We start from the raw sequence: 17,496 nt of genomic DNA on the forward strand, positions 1-17,496 counted from the left end.
TCAAGTATAAGTTTTCCAACTTCTACCTCAATTATTCTTTATGGGAATATTATTTAAATAATAATATTCAGATATTTCTTTTATATTGAGACTGATTTACTTTATTAAATCAGCATTATTCCAAACACTCTTTAAAGTGTTTTCGAGTCTTCAAAATGATTTTAAAAGTTAGAGCGGATCCCAAAACTCGTTTTCCGATTTAAGATCTTCCTTTCGAAGGAGACTTGAATATTCGCTCAAAAATCTCGGGGATCCGGCTCTGTGGTGTATTTTATATTCGCAACATGGTTGCTGTTTTGAGAAAACAATTTGATTACTTGCCCAATGTTCGGGAAGTAAGTCCATCTGATTGAGTCGGCATAAGCGACAGGCCGGGGTACGGTCTATAAAGTGTAAGTGGCTGGGTGGCAGTCCATCAACGCGTAAGAGGCCGAGTGGCGGTCCAGCACAAGGTCCTTATGTGGCTAGGGTGATGACCGGTGGGGGATTCATCCATCTACTAGTAGAAAAGGTTACTTATTGGTATCTTTGCCTGATCAGCAAGATATCTGGTTTATGCCAAAATTCTTTTCCTTCCAAATTCATTGGATATTGCAACTCTGTTCATACTTTACATGACAGAGGTTTTCAGGAAATGTATGGGAGATATATATGAATATATTTATATATCGGGACTTAATGAAGTATCTCGTAACTTCATTATTTATAATGATATTCAAAGATTGAATCTATTCAAATCTTGTCTTGTAGTCTCATCTATGTGATGAACCTTTGAAACTGATTATAACTTGAACGGGGGTAGTTCAAGTAGTATTTGGGAAAGATATAAGTATATTGGAGTACCTTATAACTTCATTTTTTAAACTTATATCTAGTAAATGATTATCTTATGCATGACAAAGATTTTCAGAAAAATGTTGAGACAAGGTTAGATATATGAGATCACCTTGCAACGATATTTTTATACAGTTATACACTGGAACTCTGTGTATATTATGCATGGAAGAGGACTTCCCATATTTTGAAAAGTATATATGTATATATATATACTGAATATTTTGCGACTTCATCGCATTAAGATATCAACTTGGTTCATTTCTTTTGACCAAGACTTTCATGAGTGCTATGAGAAGGCTCATATATTGTTAATCTTTATACATATTATTTTGGTGGGCTTGCTGCTCACCCTTGCTTTCTTCTTTCATCACACAACAACAGTTAGGAAAGATGGCCAGACTCCAGCAGACCCAGCGCAAGCGCGTGGGAAGCGTTCCGCGTCTTCCCGTTGATGTTGTAGCTGCTATAGCTGCAGAGGTAGACCTATTATAGATCAGACCATCTACTTTTGAGAATCAATAATGTATAATTATAACTTGTGGCAGATAATGGCAATTAACTGTAAATTTATCAAGTAATCATTTTGGGTTGTAATAACTTTTAAATTGTGGATTCAAAGACTTGTACTTATTTAAATTTCATCTCTGAGACTATAACGGGTTGTGGTGTGTGTTAGTGTGGGGTCACAGCATAAGGTTATTTATTATTAATTAAGTGAAGTGATATTGTGGAAAGAAAGACCGTGACGACCCAGATCCCCGACCCCGGATCTGGGGGTGTTACAAACTTGGCTCCATTAAAGATGATGTCCTTGGGTGCCATATCTGTAAGAAATTATGTGAAAAATGTGTGTTTGCAAGGTGTTTGATAAAATGCCTGTAAGAAATAGCTTCAGAGAATATGAGAGAGTAAGAGAGAATAAGAGAGATTAGAAAATAAGAATAGTAGGTAAAAGATTGTAAAATCTTTTAACTCTCTTTTTTATACAGTCCACGTGACAACGGCTATTTTTGTGAAGCAGAACAGACTTTTTACACCTGGCAGCATGGAAACAGTCAAAACAGTATTGAGTGGGCACGGTAAACGTGCAGTAATTATTGCTCACATGTTGTTACTAAAACAAACACGCAACCCATTAACCAAATGATTATCACTATTTTTATCTCACTTAATTATTTTCTAAAAAAATTTAACTGTTACAGTAAATACTAAAAATAAGTCAAGTAATTAAATAATGCCACGTAAGCATCAGAGTTTCCATCAGGATTTGCATCAGAACTTGACTATTATCAGAATTTAACGGTCATCAGAATATGGCTTCTGTACTCAAAAAGTGAATGACTGTTTCTGTGATTCTTCACACAAATACCGACTGGTTTCTTCAGAGTTTAATCATCGATACTTTCATCAGAACTTGTCCTCAGAATTTATGCAAATAATACTCAACTGTTTATCTGAAATAACTTAATCACCACAGTAATTTTCATCATGCATATGGAGTGAGAGTGTGTGTACGTGCAAATGATCAGATAAAGATTAAAGTCTGATAAACTTTAGTACATCTTAGAAATAAGGCATAACTAAGAAAAATGCTTAAAATTTGTCGTTAATTTTGAAGTCTACTATAGAATAAAGTTATGCAAGAGTCCACCTCAACTGTTTGTGCTCATTTTATGCATCTTTTGATATTCTTTTTACAGTGGCCTCTCAGTGTAAATGAGTCACAACTGCTATCAGAATTTATGTTGTTATCAGAGTATTTCTCCAGTAATCAGAGAATGTGAAAAGTCACCAAGAAAAATTAATTTGTTTTTCTAATGCATATAACATAATACCAGCAATGCACTTGGATCTTCCCTCTCACATAAATATTATAGATCTCAAAGGAGTACCTGATTTCAATTTTTCTTTTCTTTTATTTTCTTCAGATAAGTGAGACTTATCAAGCATGTAGTTCATCCTTAAGATTTACTGACATCAAAATTTGACAGATAAGAAGCAATAATCTAGTTTGTGACTTAGTAATAAGATACAAGAAGTAAATTTGACTAAGATCAAAATCAGAGTTTGCTTGTGTTATGGATTTCTACATAAATAACTAATTCAAATATGGGATACACAGTTTGTTAAAGACTACTAAGTCAGCATCTAACAAACAATCCTCATTGGAGTGAATAGTCACAGAACATTCAAAATACTTTCAGAGTTTATAGAATCACATCAGATAACCATCAGTATTTTATATGATACATTTTAAGCACAGATTACATTGAGATAAGATAATTTGTAAACACTGATCATAAAGTCTGATGCATGAGAATAAAAACTAAACAGATTTTGAGAAAGAACCTGAAACCATTCCAAGTTCATTTACTAGTCTTGTAAAAGTAGCTTCACATAGTTATTTTGTGAAGATATCTGCTAGTTGTTGATCTATTAGGACAAAATGCAATTCCACTGTACCTTCCATCACATGTTTCCGTATGAAATGGTACATAATGCTGATGTGCTTTGTCATTGAGTATTGAACTGGATTACCTGTCATAAAAATAACACTTTGATTATCACAGTAAATGGGTATTTTAGAAAATTCTAACCCATAGTCCAGTAACTAATTCATCATCCAAAGAATCTGTGCACAATAGCTTCCTGCAACAATAAATTCTGCTTTTGCAGTTGATATGGAAATTGAATTATGTTTCTTGCTAAACCAAGAAACCAATCTGCCTCTAAGAAATTGGAAGCTTCCACTAATGTTTTTCCTATCTATTTTGCATCCTGCAAAATCTGCATCTGAGTAACCTATTAGCTTAAAATCTGATTCCCTGGGATACCACAATCCTAGACCAGTTTTACCCTTGAGGTACTTGAAAATTCTTTTCACAACTATTAGATGAGGTTCTCTTGGATCAGCCTGAAATCTTGCACAAAGACAGGTAGCATACATTATATCAGGTCTACTTGCGGTTAAAATAGAGTAAAGAACCAATCATACCTCTGTAGTTAGTAATATCTACTGATGCTCCAGTATCTTTATCTAACTTGGTTGCAGTGGCCATGGGAGTTGATGTAGTTGAAAAATCTTGCATTCCAATTTTCTTGAGTAAATTTTTGGTGTACTTGGATTAATTTATGAAAGTATCTTCTTCAGTTTGTTTGACTTTAAGTCCCATAAAATAGCTAAGTTCTCCCATCATACTCATTTGATATCTTGACTACATTAGCTTTGCAAACCTTTCACAAAGTTTGGCATTTGTAGAACCAAAGATGATATCATCAACATATATCTGTACCAAAAGTAAGTCTTTTCCATGGTTGAGGTAGAACATAGTTTTATCAATTGTGCCTCTGGTAAATCCACTTTCCAGAAGGAATTGAGCTAAACTCTCATACCATGCTCTTGGAGCTTGCATAAGGCCATAAAGTGCTTTGTCAAGCCTGTAGACATGATTTGGAAATTTTGGATCCACAAAGCCTGGAGGTTGTTCAACATATACCTCTTCTTCCAATTCTCCATTGAGAAAAGCAGTTTTTACATCCATTTAAAAGACTTTAAACTTTTTGTGAGCAGCATAAGCCAAAAAGATTCTTATGGCTTCCAATCTAGCAACTGGAGCATATGTTTCATCATAGTCAATGCCCACCTGTTGAGAGTAACCTTTAGCAACCAGCCTTGCTTTGTTTCTTATAATTATGGCATCACTGTCAATTTTGTTTCTGAACACCCATTTTGTACCAACAATGGATCTGTCCTTTGGTCTTGGCACTAGGGTCCAGACTTTATTTCTTTCAAATTCATTTAACTCTTCCTGCATTGCTTGCACCCAATCAGCATCTTGAAGAACTTCTTCCACTTTCTTTGGTTCAGTCTGAGATAGAAAGGAGTGGTAGAGACACTCATTTGATGTTGATGTTCTAGTTCTGACACCTGTTTCAGGATCTCCAATTATTAAGTCAGGTGTGTGTGATTTAGTCCACTTCCTTGTAGATGGAAGTTGATCTCTAGAACTGGATCCTCCCCCATGATCTATGCTGTCTCCATCAGCATTTTTTGATGCTCCCCCTGAAGTTATGCTCTCTGAGATTCCATAATTTGAGTGGGATCCTTCCGAAATTGAAGAATCAGAGTTTCCTGAATTGTTAGAATTTGGCTCATCAGAAATTGATGAATCAGAACTTGAAGAGCCAGTGACTGGTTCCGATGCTTCTTGAGAGTCTTGAGATGTGGTAGGATCATTAGCTTGCTCCCCCTGAACAGTGACATCATAATTTAACCCGTCAGAACTTACAGGATCAGGACTTAGGTCATCATAATTTAATCTTCATTTTCAAATCTCAGCTGATCATGATCATTGAAATCTTCAAGTCCAGTAATCTTTTTATCATCAAAAGATACATTGATAGATTCCATGACAACCCTTATTCTTAAATTGTAGACTCTGAAGGAATTTGTGGAAAGTGGATATCCAACAAAAAATCCTTCATTAGCTTTTAGATCAAATTTGACAGTTGTTCAGGATAAGTCTTAAGAACAAAACACTTGCATCCAAATACATGAAAGTATTTCAGATTTGGCTTCTTTTTCTTCACCATCTCATATGGTGTTTTTCCATGCTTTTTTATGAGTGTAGCATTCTGTGTAAAACAAGCAGTCTGCACAGCTTCATCCCAAAAATAGGTTGGTAGTTTTGCTTCATCAAGCATAGTTCGTGCAGCTTCAATAAGTGTCCTGTTCTTTCTTTCTACAACTCCATTCTGCTATGGAGTTCCAGGTGCAGAAAATTCCTGCTTTATTCCATGCTCTTTGCAGAACTCTTCCATGATTGAATTCTTGAACTCGGTGTCATTATCACTTCTTATTATTCTAACAGAATCTTTAACTAACTTGTCCAGCTGTCTGACATGATCAGTTAGAGTAGATACAGTTTCATTCTTCTTGTGTAAGAAATACACCCAAGTGTATCTTGTGAACTCATCCACTATAACCATGGCATATTTCTTCTTTGCAATTGACATGACATTGAATGGACCAAATAGATCAACATGCAGTAAGTGATAAGGCTCAAGAATTGAGGATTTGCTCTTGAATGAAGATTTTCTTTATTTTGCCTTTTGACATGAGTCACAAAGACCATCAGGAGCAAATACTGATTTTGGCAGTACTCTCACAAGATCTTTCTTTACTAGCTCATTTATGTTGTTGAAATTTAAATGAGAGAGTCTCTTGTTCCAATTCCAGCTTTCTTCAATTGATGCTCTACTTAACAGATAGATTGCAGAACCATCAGAATTTGTTGAAAGTCTGGCTTCATATATGTTACCATGCCTGTAACCTTTCAGAACCACTTTGCCTATAGAATTACTTACAACTTCACAGTGTTCTTCAAAGAAATCCACATGATAACCTCTGTCACAGATTTGAATCACACTTAGCAGATTGTGTTTAAGTCCTGAGACAAGAACTACAGATTCAATTATGACATTCCCAAGATGATATTGCCATATCCCAGAGTCTTTCCCATGTTGCCATCTCCATAAGAAACTCTTGGGCCAGCTTCCTCCACAAAGTCTGATAGCAGGGCTTTATTTCTAGTCATATGTCCTGAACATCCACTGTCCAGAACTATGATGTTTTTCCCGTTGCCCTGCAATCACAAAGACCACTATTGGTTAGTTTTAAGGACCCAGACTTGCTTGGATCCTTTGGCCTTTTTAAGTTTGTTAGCATTTGCAGCGGATTTAGTTTCAGAGTTTATGCTAACATGCTTTTTAGCAGACTTTATATCAGACTTTGCATCAGAATTTACACTATAAGGAATTTCACTAACTTTCTTTAAAGAAGGTTTTATTTGATAATAATCATAGTACAAACTATGATATTCCTTGCAAGTATAAATATAATGCCATAAACTACCACAATGAAAACAAGGATTTTGTGGTTTAAACCTAACAGACTGACTCTTAACTCCTGATCTAGCAGATAAAGAGTTTATATCTTTATTTTTCCTGTAAAAAGAAGCAAGATGGTTAGAGTTTTCAGAGTTATAGCATTTCTTTCTAGGAGCATTAGGAACAGGAATATAATTATTGTTTTTATTCACACCTTCCTTTCTATTCCTATTTTTCCTAGCTTCCTTTACCTTGTTCACATTTCTAATCTCTTTCAGCTTATGCTTAAGCTGCTTCTTTATCATTAAGCCAACATTTACCACAATTGGTTTATCCTGTTTTAATTTGTCAGAAGTTGACTTTTCTTTGACTTATGTTTTAGAATCATTCATCTTTTCATATTTTGACACATCAGTTTTTGCAACAAATTTAGCAGAATTTACCTTTGGCTTTTCAGCTTTCTTGGTAAAGTTTGGTTTAGATGACACAGTTTCCTTTTCTTCTTTATCATCTAGATAACCCAGTCCTTCTTTCCAATTTCCATTTTCTAAGATTTTCTGAGTTGTTCTTCCAGAGTTAGTCCAAGTTTTGATTATCTCCTTTTCCTTTTCAAGTTCAGATTTAAGAGATTTATTCAATTTTAGCACTTCATCTCTAACATACAAAGCCTCATCTCTTTCTTTCTGAGTTTGATGAAATACAATTAACTCTTTTTCTAAGTAGTCATTTCTGTTTCTAAGAGCAAGACTTTCAGAAGTTAATCTTTTATTTATTGAAGTCTGATCTCTAAAACTAATGAACATGGTTTTAAGATATAATCTTAGCTCAGAAATATCATCAGTATGAAAATCAAGAGTTGAATGAGGTACCTTCAATTCAGCAGCATCAGAACTGCTATCAGCATTTGCCATCAAGGCATAGTTCACCTCTTCTTCAGAATCTAAAGTGTCTGCCCAGTTTTTCTTCTTTGTGTTAAGTGCCTGACCTTTATCACTTTTTCCTTTCTTGCAGTCAGGAGAGATGTGGCCTCTTTCACCACAATTGTAGCATTTGACATTTGATTTGTCTCCTCTGTCAGACTTTCCTCCTTTGCCTTCAGACTTTTTGAACCCTTTCTTTTCAGAACTTCCACCTTTCCTAGAAAACTTCTTGCCCATTCTGAATTTCTTGTAAGCTATCTTTGTGATACTCTTCACCATAAGAGCACACAGTTGCATCATCTCTGCATCAACATCCACTTCAGATAAATTTTCAGATTCTGAATCATCATCATCAGAATATGATGACTCTGAATCAGACTGTATGATGAGAGCCTTTCCTTTGCCCCTCTTTGAGACAACCACTTTAGGAGATTCCTCCTCAGCTTTAAGTGTAACTATCTTTAACTTTCTTCCATGCCTTTTTCTCCTTTGATCTATCTCAAGTTTATGAGTCTTGAGCATACCATAAATTTGATCAAGAGTAGTTTCAGCAAGGTCATAGTTATCTCTTATGGTAGTAGACTTCAAATCCCAATTTTCAGGAAGAGCTAAAAGGAATTTAAGATTTGAATCTTCAAGATCATATTCCTTGTCCACCAGTGACAGATCATTCAAGAGTTTGGCAAACCTGTCATATAAATCAGTTAATGATTCATCATCTTTTGAATCAAAGTGCTCATACTCTTGAGTAAGTATAGTCTTCCTGTTCTTTTTGATGGCTTCAGTTCCCTGGCATCTTGTCTCCAAAGCATCCTTGGCAGTCTTGCATCCAATTACCCTGTTTGACATGACATTGTCAATTGCACTATGAAGCAGATGTCTTACCCTTGCATTCTTGGAAATAGATGAGATGTCTTCAGTTGTGTAATCACCTTTCTCCTTTGGTATCATCTTTGCTGGTTGATCAGCAACTGCAATAGAAAGCTAGGTAGGCTTATATGGTCCATCATTAATTCTATCAAGGTATTCTGGATCCGTGGCTTCCAGAAACATAGCCATCTTTACTTTTCATATAGGATACTCAGATGCTCTCAGTATGGGAACCCTAATACTCTCATATCGACTGTGAGTTTGATTGTTTTGAGTATCTTGAGTTTTGGTGGGCTTAGTTGGAGTTTGTGTTTCTTCAGACATGATTGTAAACTGGATCTCACTGTTTGTATATCAACATAGAGGCTCTGATACCACTTGTTAGGTCACACAACACTATAGAAGGGGGTTGAATATAGTGTTTATACAATCAAATCGATTTAGAACATAATTATGTAACAGTAATTAAGTTTATTCAACATAATAAGCTCTGTTACAAAGTAGGTTAAACTACTCTCTCAGTGATGAACAATATCACTAAGAGCTGCTAGGTTATAATGAATAATGTTCTCGTGAATGATAACACTCATAGTGTAAACCCTAAGTTGTGTTTATATAGTACACAGTTACAAGATATCTTCTAATTGATATAGAATATAATTTTGTCTCCTTAAATATATCAATCAGATATTATCTTCTACAAGTCTTCTAGCTGTCCAACTCTTCATGCATATCTTCTTTTGTTTTAGTCCAGATCCTCTCCTGTAAATCAGCTACATTCTTTATCTGAAGTATCCGCACTTAAGTCCTGATATAAATCCTGACGGCCTTAAGTTCTGATATAAGTTTTGACTTTAGTAAGTTCTGATTTCCAGTAAGTCCTGATATTAAGTTCTGAAACTAAACACAACAGATTAGACATGACATCACAAATATATCTAACATAGGGTTCCAAATTTGAACTCTCGGAAGGTAAACAATGATCCAAAGAATTTAGCACAAAGATCAAAGTTCCCTTCTAATGTCTGTGAAGACATTTCCCTGTGACTCATCAGGTAATATATGAATCATTGTCAATAAGTTTCCGATCTGCACCTATGTCAGATCCACTATCCACAGATGCATCCAGGGGATTTAAGCCTTGGGAGGTAGACACTGACCACTGACATATGGCTATTGGATCAGTATCCTCTCCTAACACCTGTAAAGGCAATTAGTCCATTAAAGAACTTTGAACAATCAAATCTGACCGTAAAATGGTCGAAACTCTTATTTTCGTCAACTCTTCCTTTGTGTGTGAAATCTTTCCTTGTACATCAAGAATTGTTTATGTTTAAGGTGGTGACACTACATCGGATACCTTGGCCGACAGGAAAATTCCAATAGACGCACCCTGTTGAGAGGATGAATCTAGTAACTGTTTTATGCTTTTTCAGCCATTACATCTTTTTGAGAAGATGTATGCGGGCTGGCAGTTGCCTCATTTTTAATATATCTCAACTTTATAGGAGACAAAGCTGTTGGGTTGACTTCAGAACCTTCCTTATGTGGTGCACTAAGGCACTTTCTCCCTCACGCTCATTCATACTTCATTTTAGTGGTAAGAGAGTGTTGGTTGGTTCTGTTTTTATGTTTATCTTTACAGTCTGGGATAGAAGTTGTGGATTTTCAACCTCATGACTATCAATGAAAGAAGGCCATTGGAGGCTGAACCTGTATCATAGATAATATGGCAATGTAGAGATAAAATGCATTTAATATCTATAATGAATGAAAGTCATGCATTTAATCTTTTGAGAGAAATGATGTACAATAGTGATTTCAAAAGATTTTAATGAAATAAGAAATCACCAATGTAGAAAGAAGTTTGATTTTCTCCTAAAACTGTACGAGTGCACAAGTCTGTTTTTATGCCTAAAAAGATAAATGATTTGATAAGACACAGACTGATGACCTAGCAGTATTAAGAAAAGAAAAAAAGATTTTGTCTTTTAATATGATTGAGTTTTTTGTAAAAGCATTGATCACTTAGGGTAAAGCCTAAGCAATTCTCATTTATGTCAAAAGCTCCATAGTCTATCTTCATAACATTATTACCAACAATATTGTTTATTGATAAATAATCTTAATAAGAAGGACTATGGTGCTGATTTCAAATTGTAGTGAACCTGTCAGATATAGCAACTCATATAAATCCACTATAACTTAAAATCTCACAATTATCTGCAATAAAATATTAACAATATATCATTGTCTGATACTTGTCAAGTACTTTGGATACCAATAATTATGTTGCATCCTATTTTGAATATTAAAATAAGATATCAATGAATTAAATACCAATTATCTATCAAAAAGATATCAGCATTCAATTGCATATATCATACAATTATTAACTCCTAACAAATGTAGTATCTCAAACAATATTGGATCGATAAATAAAGCAACATTAACTAACATTGTCTTATTTGCAATCTTAGAAAAATATTCTAAGTTCCATCTACTTTGATCCATTGAGTATTGCATCTATTATCAAAGTGTTTAGGAATTTGCAAATAAGTATACAAATTATTCTAACTTGACAACATATGGTTACTTCTAAAAAGCAATCAAACATTTTAACCATACTAGTACTTAAGAAAAATTTCCATACTTTGTATATTAGTATAAGTGACCGAGGATAAACATTGATTACTTAGAGGAGTTCTAAGTAATGTCACAAATACAAATACTTCACAATTAGTTCATAGTTGAACTCTTAACTAAATATCATTAACTTATATAAGTCAAAAATTACACACAACTAATCATGCTATAATCATATTCTGATTTCAGTGAATTCTTGAGATATAAGCATTGCTAAAATCACTAAAACCAAAATCTCATAATTAACTTATAGCACACAAGTTACAATCAATATACTAGATATCAATTGTTGACAAATTTAGTTATCACTAATACAAAAAATGTCATGTGCGTCCCTTCATTTGCGTCACAGACGTATATATAGTAAGAAAATATGCTTATGCGTATGTTGTATCACAACAGACGTATACAATTATTTCATGCGTCTGTTAAATTTTAGATATGTCTGTGCTTTTAAATAACGTATATAGATTCATTATATGTGCCTAGTATTTTAGAACCGACGTATAAGTTCATTATAAAAAAATATAAACAATTAATTATGGATAATACCCAGACCCCAGCTCCCCGGTTACCTCTTACCACTCTCTCTCTCTCTATCGACTGCTCTCTTCTCTCTATCGTGCCATGGGATAATTCCCTTTATTCAATTACGAAACCTAATCTAACTATCGATTTTAGTCCCAGCAATTACAATCAAGTTCTCTATCAAGCAGTTCAAGTAGTTAATTAAATTAATCTTGAAGCTCTGATCGAAGCTCTAATTACATTTGGGGAAGCCGCGAGAACTTACTCAGAAGACCTAAATTATGATTTTCGATTATATGGCAGGTATGTGGGTCTCAGCCTAATTGTTCTTGTTGTCTCCATCTCGGAACTTCATTCTGTGTGTCTATCTAAACTTGAGCGTACTATGAATCTATGATTATGTTTCTTAGTGTATTATATCTCTAATTAAAAATAAATATTACGTATCCGTTGTTCTAACTCATGTTCCACCAGTGAAACAACATACCTGGATATTGTGTTTCTTAGTGTATTGTGTCTCTAATTAAGAATGAATACTATGTTCTAATTATTTTATTGTGTCTCTCTTCAGTCTATATTAGCTTGTTTCTTCTTTCTTTTTATGTGCTTCGGTAAATTTAAATCAACTAATATGTATGCAGAAAAATTAATCACTACACAGTAAAACAATCTTCAGAAAAATTGATAAGAAGTATACTCTACTACGCTAGAGTTAAAAGTGAAATAAGGGAAACAAGCAAGCAAAATAGAAAAAAAAATGGAGACTAAATAGTTTTGTATATCTGACTGAAAAATAGAGATAATATACCATCTGGTTTTGTTGAGTGTAGCAGATGAGAGGGGAAAATAACTAATCTATGCGGAGTTCATAAAATTTATGTGATCAAATAAAAAATAGTTTCTTATTTAAAAAAAGTGGGGATCTGCCTCTAGTAAGATGCCTTCTCAATTAAAAAATGATTACCCTTGTAAGTGTTTGATGTCGTTTTCTTAATGTGAATTTTGATAAAACCCTTTTTAGTATTATTAAGGGCTAACTGTTTTGAGCATTTTTTTTAAGATTGGACTGTTTTCAGTCCTGCCTAGTGAGATTTAGAGTTTCTGTAAATGTAAATTTGACCTGCATCTAACGATTAATATTTGTAATTGTTACTAGGTTGTTGGTGCTATGAGGGCTAGTGGATGAGAGTATCATAAGTGTATTAGCCCATTTACAAGGTATTTCATTAGCAAAACTTGTTAAAATCTTTTGGGCCTAAATCGGATAACACATTTGTTCTTTACCCACCAGTTAGAAGACAACAAGCCCGGTGGTGTGCTTAGTCTGAAAGTGCAGCCTGGCCCATCTCACAACTTTCCTGATTTTGGTATGTTCTTTCGTTTAATTTTTTTTGTTTTTTAATAATCTGTTGATACATTTTTGTTTGCCTCAGTTAATGTACACTTTCCATAATCTTTTTTATGTTTTAACTTGTTATAATGTATGGTTTTGTTTGAGTTTGTTTAATTAGTTTTTTTTCGGTTGTATGTGATTATTTTTTATTTGGGTGTATTTGTCGTGAGAGAGAGCCTGTTGTGTCTACTTGATGGCTGAACAGCTAAACCAGCTCTTTACTATTAAATTTTTTTCTTGGAATTATTTATCATCTACAAAGCTATTTCTTATTAAAGGTTTAACGGCAGAAATTTACTTTGTTCTAACTACAACCCTCTGTCTTTAGCACTGGGATAAAAAGTTGGGAGTTTGAAAATCTCAATTTTTACTTGTTTTTTTGGTGCATGTATTGTGAATTAGTTATGGCTAAATTAGGGGTATTACTAATCTGACGTAATTATTAACTAATTGGCTATAATTGCTCAATGGTCAAAAGACGGGAATTATAAGATTTGTTCTTTCTACGTTGTTTTATTGAAATTATTGGCGAGGTGAGAGCTTTCATAGTCGTTTCTGGAACTATAACTACAGGTCATGCAAAATTGTCTAGCCAGTAAAGAAAAATTGTTTGTGTGTTTCACGATTGTTATTTGAGATTTTTGAACCGATTAATGTTGAGTTAGGGGTCCTGCTAGTTCAATTGTAGATAAACCCATACGCAAACTCAATTTGAGGTATGCTATATTGGAATATGAGTTGGATGTCTGTTTAATTTATTAAATGTATGTGTTTGGTGTGTGTTTGTTTTCTCTAGGTTGTTAAATTGTAAAAGTCAAGGTCTTTGTGAAATTTGTCTCCTCGTAGTTACTTAATTATTCACTCAAACTTGGTATTACATTAGCAGTATAATGCTCGCTCACTCATTCACAAAGTCTGCAAACTTGGCTTATATATAGTTATTTATCTCTTTACTCGTACTGAGGCTTGTGTACATGGTGCCCTCGTGTACTATGTTTTTATACCTATTTAGGATACTTTATAATTAGTACTGTTCTTTTTTAAGTGATTGATCAATAACGGGAATTACTCGATTATGCTTGTTTTTTACTTTTCTGTAAAAACAAAAAATAAAACAGAGGACTCTTTTCCCTTTCTGTAAAATATATGTGAATTTGTATGTATGTGCAGTGGCCCCAGAACTTGAGTTCAGTGTCAATTGGTAATGTATGTACATCAATGTAAATTGTACAATTTTTTTTTTTTTTTTCTGAAGTAGTACTATATTAAGACCTCAGGGATATATAGAAATTTAGTTACAGTACATCATTAGCCGGTTTCCTAATTTCTACAACCAAATGTGTTCCACTGTGTTGAATTTTTAAACATATAACAACGCATGCAGTTTATTTACTATATTAGAGCTAAAGCCTAAATTAGTATTTGGGAAAGTCACAGTATTATAAAACATCAAAAGCTCTTAACAAACATATAGAACCTAAGCATAAGGTGTGGTATTCTTTACAAAGGAAAATTATGGATCAAGGGTCTTTCCAATACATGAAAGACGTCATAATTGGAAACAAGTGAAAATATATATTAAAGTTAAAGTGGAATTAAATAATTAAATAGAAAGAAGTCTGATTTTAATTTTAATGTTTTGAAAAATGTAACTAGTATATTGATCTGATTTATACCATACAATATATAATATACCCAGAATTTGATTTAAGATATTATTTATCATGTCAGGATTTTTAATAAAATAAATAAAGTAATATGAAAATATAAAATGGATATCGTATATAATAAAAAGAAATTATGTTAAGAAATTGACTCATAAAACTGAGTAAAACAAGAATGATCAAGTTAAGAAGTACATATTGAGATAGAATTTTGTTGGTTCTCTCTGTATTTGGTCAGGAGACCAAAGTTATGCATGATTTTATACGCATATCAGTAGTATTACACAAATTACGTAGGTTTATAAATCTGCAACTTGTTTGTTTCTCTTTCTGCTATATTTGATTTTCCTTTGAGGGTATAATTTCCTTTTTTTTAAATCTGGTTGCAAACTTCTAATGGGCTGTTTTAGTGCACAAAAGCTGCCCTATTTTTTTGCCCTATTTCAAGTGATATTTTTAATATTTTTATTACATAGGAAAGTAGTAAATGGATCATATCCTTTTGCAATCCAGGAATTTCTGAATTAGTCGGTTTCACCTTGTTATCCTTAGAATTTCGTAGTGCCTTTCTCTAGGGCTTAGCTACATTAATGGCAGTTATCTTTTTGTAAAATTATCTATTTCCAGTGTCTTTATCTTCATTTTGAGTTAGAAACACGCTTCTGTGTGGTACAAGTTGAATAATTATTGTTAATATGTTAAAATGTTAATGTCATTATGTTTCAGCATAGAAGGATCCTCCTACACCTAATAAATAGATAAGTAAACCAGCTTGAGTAATCAGTTATGGTGTTGGATTCATTCGTGCTAAGAACTCTTTGTAAGCAGTGGATACATGATCAGGTTTGTGTATATTGTTGAACTAAAGATGTTGCACAACCTCAAGTGCTTTATCCTTATATCTTGAACATGACATTATACACTATTAGTGAGTTCACGCATTTATTGTAGTTTTATTTCTTTTGGATTTGTCTAAATACATCACTTGGTAATATTCAAATTGAAGAGTTTCACATAAAGTAATAGTATGTTAAATATTTAAATTTAATAGTGTTTATTTCTTTTAATTATTATCATTTGGCTAGAGAGGTGATAGTAAAGTATTATATTGATATTAACTCCTCAAATGTTCCGCAGAAACGTGTTAATGTTGCATCGCAGCAATTGAACTAAATTCCATCCGATTTTTCTATGTTAAGAGGTTCCCACGTTATAAACAATTCAAAATATATATTTAGATGTAGGTTTTGCTAATGATCTTGCAAAATGCGCAACTTGGCCTTGACAATGAAAGGGGCAGGACTTAAATGTGTACTAAATTACTATATACAGTAATAATTTATTATTTGGATATTGGGTATGTCCCTCAAAAATGCCTTTTGTTCTATTGTTTTCTCATTAGTCTTTGAAGGAAATGTTCAGGTTGTCTGGTTAAAGTTCGTTTGAAACAGCCTTCTAAAAAGAAATTGGTAAAGCACAGTACATACATTTTTCAAACAAGCTGGATCACTGGATTATATAAGAAGAAAAGTCTTTGAGGAGCTTACAGCTCTTGCTAATCGTATTGAACGACACTAACACTTATTTTTATGAAATTACTTTGTAACGAAGTTCATGACTGATAATACACTAGGTTTCTTTTTGCAATTTATAGGGAATATTCTGATTTATAGGAAAACTTTGTACTTTTGTGGAAATTAGAAGTTAAAAATTAGTTTTTGTAAATTGAGAGTACAACTCTATTTTGCGTTGTTAATAATTTGTATTGTTAGAATTGAGATGTATATTGGATTTGCATTTGGTGAGCAGAAATGTGGATAAATGCTTGCATTGACAGGTTTTAGTTGGAAAACAGAATTTTTATTTTTTTAAAAAAATAACCTTTTTTGCGTCTGTTCTAGTAGAACAGACATATAAAGGAAAATTTTTGCGTCTATTCGTTGACTTGATATGTCTGTTATGGGCAGTTGCAAAAAGGTTTTTTGCTTCTGTTAAAAGAAATGGACGCAAAAGCTAATATTTTACGCGGCTGTTTAGTGTTTTATGAGTCTGTTTTTGACAGACGCAATAAACTATATGTGTCTAGTGCCCAATAGTCATATATACCCTCTAGCTGATACGACTCCTCCATACGCGTTTGTTGAGAACAGACACAAATAACCTTTTTAAACAGACGGGTATGACCATTTTTGTACTGGTGTATAATCAATCATGCTACTTATTTAATTTAAGTTAGTCTGAATTATGGAGAAAATAAAATCATTGAATTGCTTCAAATTCCATAATCCAAACAACCCAAAATAAATATTAAGTAAATAATACTAAATATCTATGAGTTAGATACTAGCATTTAAATATTTATAATTATCTTTGAGTAAGCACCAATAGGATATATGACTTATATACACAAAAATCACTTTTTGGATAATTAATAATTTTAGAAATACTTTCTAAGCATATAAAATATTGAGAGTTTTATACACATAACTTAGAAAATACTTCAACTTTCAATATTAGTAATTTAAGAAATAATCATTGGTTACTTAGAACAAAAATTGTAAATAATCACTAATACTAAAAGTATCACAATTATCCGTACAAGATACAAATAACTATGTTGTATATTATTTAACATAATTTAAATTATGAGACTAATATAGAATGTAATTGTCTACAATCATAATTTAAATCAATTAAAATAATATTCAAACTTCATGCTATAATATTTAACTATCACAACTGTATATGA

The 17,496-nt window shown here is 33.0% G+C and overlaps 1 long non-coding RNA gene across 2 annotated transcripts; it reads left to right on the forward strand.

Moving 5' to 3' along the window:
• The first annotated feature begins 11,678 nt into the window (after nucleotides 1-11,678).
• Nucleotides 11,679-16,583, forward strand: LOC141677198 (uncharacterized). Of its 2 annotated transcripts, XR_012557360.1 has the most exons (4): nucleotides 11,679-11,993; nucleotides 12,847-12,908; nucleotides 12,982-13,057; nucleotides 15,474-16,583. It is a non-coding gene; the product is annotated as an uncharacterized LOC141677198 (long non-coding RNA). The 2 variants fall into 2 exon arrangements; XR_012557359.1 differs by having other exon boundaries at nucleotides 11,681-11,993; nucleotides 12,982-16,531.
• The last annotated feature ends 913 nt before the right edge of the window (nucleotides 16,584-17,496 follow it).

Source organism: Apium graveolens, chromosome 8, assembly GCF_009905375.1.
Source record: "Apium graveolens cultivar Ventura chromosome 8, ASM990537v1, whole genome shotgun sequence".
NCBI classification, from domain to species: domain Eukaryota; kingdom Viridiplantae; phylum Streptophyta; class Magnoliopsida; order Apiales; family Apiaceae; genus Apium; species Apium graveolens.